The 6,537-nt window shown below is 39.6% G+C and overlaps 1 long non-coding RNA gene across 1 annotated transcript; it reads left to right on the forward strand.

The window, feature by feature from the left end:
* The first annotated feature begins 2,878 nt into the window (after positions 1-2,878).
* Positions 2,879-4,621, forward strand: LOC310800818. The gene is made up of 3 exons (XR_014553902.1): positions 2,879-3,106; positions 3,869-4,030; positions 4,581-4,621. It is a non-coding gene; the product is annotated as an uncharacterized lncRNA (long non-coding RNA).
* Positions 4,622-6,537: the final 1,916 nt, after the last annotated feature.

The raw sequence follows: 6,537 nt of genomic DNA on the forward strand, positions 1-6,537 counted from the left end.
TCGGATAACTTGAAATCAATTGACTTACTTGAATATCCGTGCTGTCTGTAGGGGAAACGCTGCAGTCGAGACGTTGCAAATATTCCAGTTTTCTGACATTGCAAAAAGCCCGTATCGCGCAGCTCAAGTCTCCCCGCAACTCGAAACTCGTTTTGGTGGTAATCCAATATCAACGACTGTCTGGCTTGTGAACACTTACTGATTGATAAAAAAGTAAATAAAAATAAGAGGGAAATATGATATGCTGCTACTGTCTCAGTAAATCCTTCCTGTCAGGTCAAGCAGTGGATTTCACCTCCTTGATTCAGCGTGACCACAGACCAGCCAGTGGAACAACGTTGCCGATTTTCAGACGTATTCAGCATTGGACAATACAGAATGTCAATCAATGTCAAGCAATCTATCAATCAAACAACAACCAATTAGGGTTTCACCTGGTTTCACGGGCTAAGGGAGAGCTCCCCTCCTCCTCAATCTGATTCGTTGGAAAACACATCACTCTCACTGTTTTCTGTGAATTGCAAGTCTTTTTCAACCAATCTTATTTTTTCATTAGATAAATTACCAAATAAATCAAGCCCACAGGGCGGGTGTTTTTTAATCCCCTCCCCCATGCTGGGACCAGGGCCAGAGTGACTCGTCTGCATGGAGCTATATAATGAATGAAAAAATGAGCGTCTGCACATAAGAAAAAACACATTTGATTGATATTTTATTATAAAAAAAAATATGAAAAATGAAAAAAAAAAAAAAAAAAAAAAATATATATTTTTTTAATATATATTTTTTTTATATAAAATCCCCAATCTAATAGAGGAGGACCATCCTCCTATGCCTCACTGGAAAAACCTCCTCTGGTGTATAGAATCACCTCTCAATTAGTGCAAACCCAAATCCTCGTGGAAAATCCTGGAGAGCCTATCACAATTAAGGTGCCCCGAGGGCTTGGGTGAAAAATATGATAAAAATTAAAAGTCTAAAATGAACTTGTGGGGTGTCTAACTAGGGGTTTTCAGGGGTGCTGAATCCATTCCAAACATTATTTTTGAGTAAAAATGTCTCCCTGACCATATGATATTGGTATATTGGTTATTGTTATGTAAAGCACAGTGTATAATCAACCAGGATTTTCCACGAGGATTTGGGTTTGCACTAATTGAGAGGTGATTCTAGACACCTATAAGAACACATTGGTGAAGAAAGCTATTGGTAGTAAATTTTTTCACAGATGGTCCAAGCATTTTGCTAAAATTCTCTAACTATAATCACACTCCTCGAGTTTGAAGTCGATCGGACGAACGGTTCTCAAGATAAACCACTTTTTGTGTGGCCAGTAGGTGGCGCTGTGCTGAATTACAAAAAAATCCGGCACTGCACTGTGTCGAGTTCCCATCAGTGCACTCCCCAAAGTTGAAGTCGATCAGATGAATGGCTATGGAGATAAAGCGCTTTTTGTGTTGCCAGTAGGTGGCGCTATGCCAAATTTCACAGAATTCAGCTCCCTGCACTCCCTTGAGTCCCCCTAAGCGCACTTATGAAGAGAATTCGGGAGCAAAATGTGTTGTAGTTGGAGTACATATTCACAAATGTGTATCAGTAGTTACAAATGTGTATCAGTGAATTTGTAGTTGTATTACATAGTCACAAATGTGTATCAGTGAATTTGTAGTTGTAGAAAACTTATAGATTTTTTTTCTCTCTCCCACAAACACAACACAACAGTTACACCTTCTCAAATTCTTCATTACAGGTGCACAAAACCTATTATACAAATCACAAAACAAGAAACACACACACTCACATTTTTGCACATACCGATGCGGTGAAGTAGGTGCAAAACACATTCACCTACCCGTATCAAATAATTTGAACAACTGTAAATGCACAGATTATGAGTCACAAATAGATAGTACAATCTGTAAACACTAAAACATGATCCACACTTGAAACCAAAATCCACAAACAGATTTAAAATCCACAAATAGATTTAAAATCCACAAACAAACACATCATGATCCGCAAATGGAAAACATGGTCCACAAATACATTTTAAATCCACGTCATGATCCACAAATAGATTTCAGTGACTTGTACTTCAAAACCAGAATTTCTGTTTGTAGATTGTTTCACATTTATTTTCTGAATTTTGACACTATTGTACCGCTGTTTTATGGTGGAATTTTCTACAAATGCACTCTTCGCAATTTGCAAACAAACACACTCTAACTTGTATTTTCAAACCACTGTTTCCAGACACACATACAAATTATGTGCAATGCTCAGTGTTCAAGTGTAGAATCTGTGTTTGCACATCACAGTGTGTGTGTGGATCGCTATGCTAGGTGTTCAAGTGTTGAATTAGTGTTTGTACATCACAGCCTGTGTGTGGAATGCATTGCATTCGTCTACAAATCTTTTTGCTCCCCCTTCACCACAGCGTCAATCCACAAATGTAATCAGCCAATCAGGGGGATCGCTTGCTAAGGGATGTCCCGCCTCCTCAATAACCCCACCAAAATAAGAGCACCGGGCATACCGCTCGCTCTGCGCCCTCATGCAGGACATGGTGTGCAGAGAGAGACTGGGTGTTATGTTAGAGTTTGGAATTACAACTAACGCGTATGCGTTTAACAGGGAACGTCCATCTTTATTTTTGGCTTGTTTACACTTCTTAATTTCTCCTCTTCTCCCGCTCTACACTCTACTCCTTTACTAGAAACTGGGCTAATCACAAGACTGTAATGGAGTATGGAAACATTGGATGGATTAATCCAGAAGGAGGCGGTAATGCACCATTTTGGGTGGGGCAACCGCCGTTAAAATAAACAGAAGAAGAGTCTCCGGTTTGTTTACAGTCAGGCATGGATGGAGTTCACACAGTCCCTTTTAAAGCTGCCACTGCCAGTAATACGTTTAGATTTACTGTCAATGGTTTAGATGATGTAAGACGACTTGCAGACACATTTTCGCTCACAACAATAGACTGTCGATACGTTCGAAACGCCATAAAGGCTGTATTACTCGCAGAGGCATCTCTGTTGACTCGCTATAGGAGACTGACTCAACAGCAACTAGCGTTAGCTCAACCTAACGTTAATTTCTAAAGGTAAGAAGGCTAATGTTTAGGTATTTATATAATTTTCTTCTTCTTGGTAACGTTCACTTTACCGATCATTTCCAGTTTACTGTCCATTGTGTACATGCCTTAACGTTAGCTAACTAGGTTGAGAAAGTAGGCAGCTAGCAGCAACGTTAGCAACAACTCACGTTAGCTTGCCTACCTGTTACGTTTAGTGCTTGTGTTTGCTTTTTATATTAATGCATCGTACACCTGTTTACAATGACCATTAATATCAGTTACAAATAATGGGGATCCAAATAAACAATAACGTGATAATGACTCTTAATCAAAGCTATAAGTTATACAGCTTTGATTAAGAGTAGCGTCTGGGTTTTTTTGGTAAATACAGCGATGGTAAACTATCCAAGGTTAGCAGTAGGCTACAGTTGATCTTAAAATAGGTGAGTAAACTCTCTGCCTCATTTCAAAGAGGCGTGTAAACCATTGATAGTACAAGTGTAAACTGAATTCATTTGGGTTTAGCCTCCACTATGCCCCTGGCTAGCGTTAAATGGTAATCAATTTCCTGCTGATCTGAGCTGACCCAGCGAGCACAAAACGTTTTTTCAACGTTGATTTTTAGTTGAAATCTGGGTGATATTGGGTTTGAACGTCTAAGACCTAATTTCACCCTCTTTTCAATCGGCTAAAATGCGGTTACATGTTAAATTCTGTGATATTTTTGAGGACGGAAAAATTATCAAAAATGTATCATGAACAATCATTGTATCAACATATTTCATACAGGACTAGGCTCCCAAACTCGGGAGTCAGTTTACCAGCGAGCAAGAAAGCAGTTTGTGTTGCTGTCCTGCCTGAATCTCAGGAGATACCTGCCTCAGAGGAGACAGGCATCGCCTGCAGGTGCAGTGGCCAAAGATCACAACTATGACTGCCATCCTTCCCCTGGTTAGTATTACAAAAAGAAGAACAGCTTATTATGTCTTACAGGAAAAAATGTGGCAATGGATTACATTGTAAGTATCTTGTAGTAGTATTCAGAGCAGCTGGACTTGCTGTGAAACAACTTGAAAATGTTTCACCGCTCATCTAAGAATCTTCTTAATTTTTTAACCACTGGTGTATCATCACCACCAGAAGCAAGCCCAGGCAGTTACTCAGAATTATACTACAAGATCCTGAGGGGAGCGTCTATATGTTCCCCCAGCCCTATGTTCCCCCAGCCCTATATTCCCCCAGCCCTATGTTCCCCCAGCCCTATATTCCCCCAGCCCTATGTTCCCCCAGCCCTGTTTCCTCTGTTTAATAATAAAATAAAGATTTTCGCCTGTCTTCCAAGCATTTTCATATATAAAAAAAAATCGTACAGCAGACCACCCTTAAAGTTTTGATTGGTGTGGCTCCATGTGGGGTTATCACATTTGTATCCAAACTGTACACTGGCTCCAGCTCATATAAAAATAAATCGGAAATCACACAGATCTTACATTTACTTCAGCCAACAGACGACAAGTAATGGCCGACATGGGTTTCCTGATGGAGGATATGCTGTCAGAGGTGGGGGCAACACTCATCATCCCTCCAGGGAAGAAATCTCAGCTCAGCATGGAGGACACCAAGAAGACCCTATCTAGCTATCTGACTTTGGATGATATCTAATCAAAAAATAAAGTTGTGTTAATGTCAGTTTGATCCCAATTAAATCCATTGGGGGATGTTGAAGACTATCCAGTTTGGGGAACAGTGTTGTTGGGCAGTAAAGTAAAGCAACGCATTACTGTAATCGTATTACTTTTCCAGGCAGTAACCTGTGACGTATAAGGTATTACAATTTCCAAAGTGTATTAGGCTACAGTTACTAATCCAAGTGACCTCAGTTTACTGCATTACATGCAGTAATATATGTTGTTGCCTCCTCCTGTAAGGTTAATTATTGTTCCCCAAAAGTGGATTCAGTTCCAAAATGAGGGGGTAGCAAGGGCAATACACTAAAGTTACGAGTAATGTAACTAATTACTTACTATTATACCAAGTAATAAGTAGGCCTAGAGGAATTGTATTACCTTTTTTAATTAGTAATCATAAGTAATATAAGCAACTAATTACATTTTCTGAGTCACTTGCCCAACATTGTTCAGGGAATAACATAAGTTTGAAAAACACACTTTTAGATAGGAGATGGTCTGATTGTGCAATAAAACCCAATAATGCAAAACTGCTAAATAGCCTACTGCAATTGTGCAATAAGCAAATAATCAACACTGTTGGATGTTTACTGACTTAGTCTTTATTATTATTAGCCTACTAGCATCATTATTACTCACACTGCTGTATATAATATAATATTATGTACCTCACATATTTAGCCTAACTTTTTACTCAATGTTATGGCTTAGTTCGGTGCTACTACTGTATTGTCTGGGTGGACCAAAACTCATATTTCCGTATTATTGGGCTGAATGGCGATATACTCTCCGTATTTTCTAGAAAGTTGGCTAAATATTTGGTTGTAAATTGGTGCTTGCACAAAATATTGACACAATGAGATTTTTGACAGTAATCATCAGTAATGTTGACGTAGCCTATGTGTGGGTCAAGGCAAATAGACAGGAACAGTCTGGTAAATCCATTCACAACATGACATCACTTTACTGTAATGCAGCCTTTAAACCCAGGAAAAGACAGCATTATGCCATATCACCATACTATGGTATCCAAAATCTAACACGATATCTCGTCTCATACCCAGCTTGTAACACACAATGGTCACATATTCTCCTCTTCTCTCTTCAGATACACGTTTAACCCCGTCCCCACCCTTGCAAAACATTTCAGTGATGCAGCATCAAGTGCTCCTGGACCTCTACCTTTTACAAGAAAGTGTGAGAAACCCATGATCAAAATAGACATTTTAAATGTGTTACTTATGGTTGGAATTCTTGTGAAAATAAATCCCCCCTTTTGCAAATTGCTGGGGACCCCCTGGAACCCCCTCTAGGACCCCTGGGGGGACCACTGATCTAAACAGTGATACGACCTAGTTCGCAAGGGATATCTAGCTGCATATACATCATATTGAATACCAGACAGAATGCTCAAAACAAATGAGGTCTGGGAAATTTTAATATTTTTTTATTGACAATGTGTAGAAAGCCGAGAGAGGGATCAGCCGAGCAGCATTTTGGTAAACAAACCGCGTTTCCAGGTGGAAACAATGGGACCCTATGGAGCGAGCTTTGAGTGCTCACTCTAGCCCCAGCTGTGCGGTGTACATTTTAAAAACTGACAGTTCACACAACTTTAACACATGTATACAGCAAACTCATGAGCTACTTCTGCTCTCACTAATGCCAAAAAACAAGCGATGGCATGTCGTTTTTGGGATATTAACGTTTGTTTGGCACAACTCATAGGCCTCCTAGTTAACTGCCGCTGTTCTGTTTTTTTTTAAATTC

The sequence above is a fragment of the Poromitra crassiceps genome, assembly GCF_964638095.1.
Source record: "Poromitra crassiceps genome assembly, contig: HAP1_SCAFFOLD_89, whole genome shotgun sequence".
NCBI lineage: Eukaryota > Metazoa > Chordata > Actinopteri > Beryciformes > Melamphaidae > Poromitra > Poromitra crassiceps.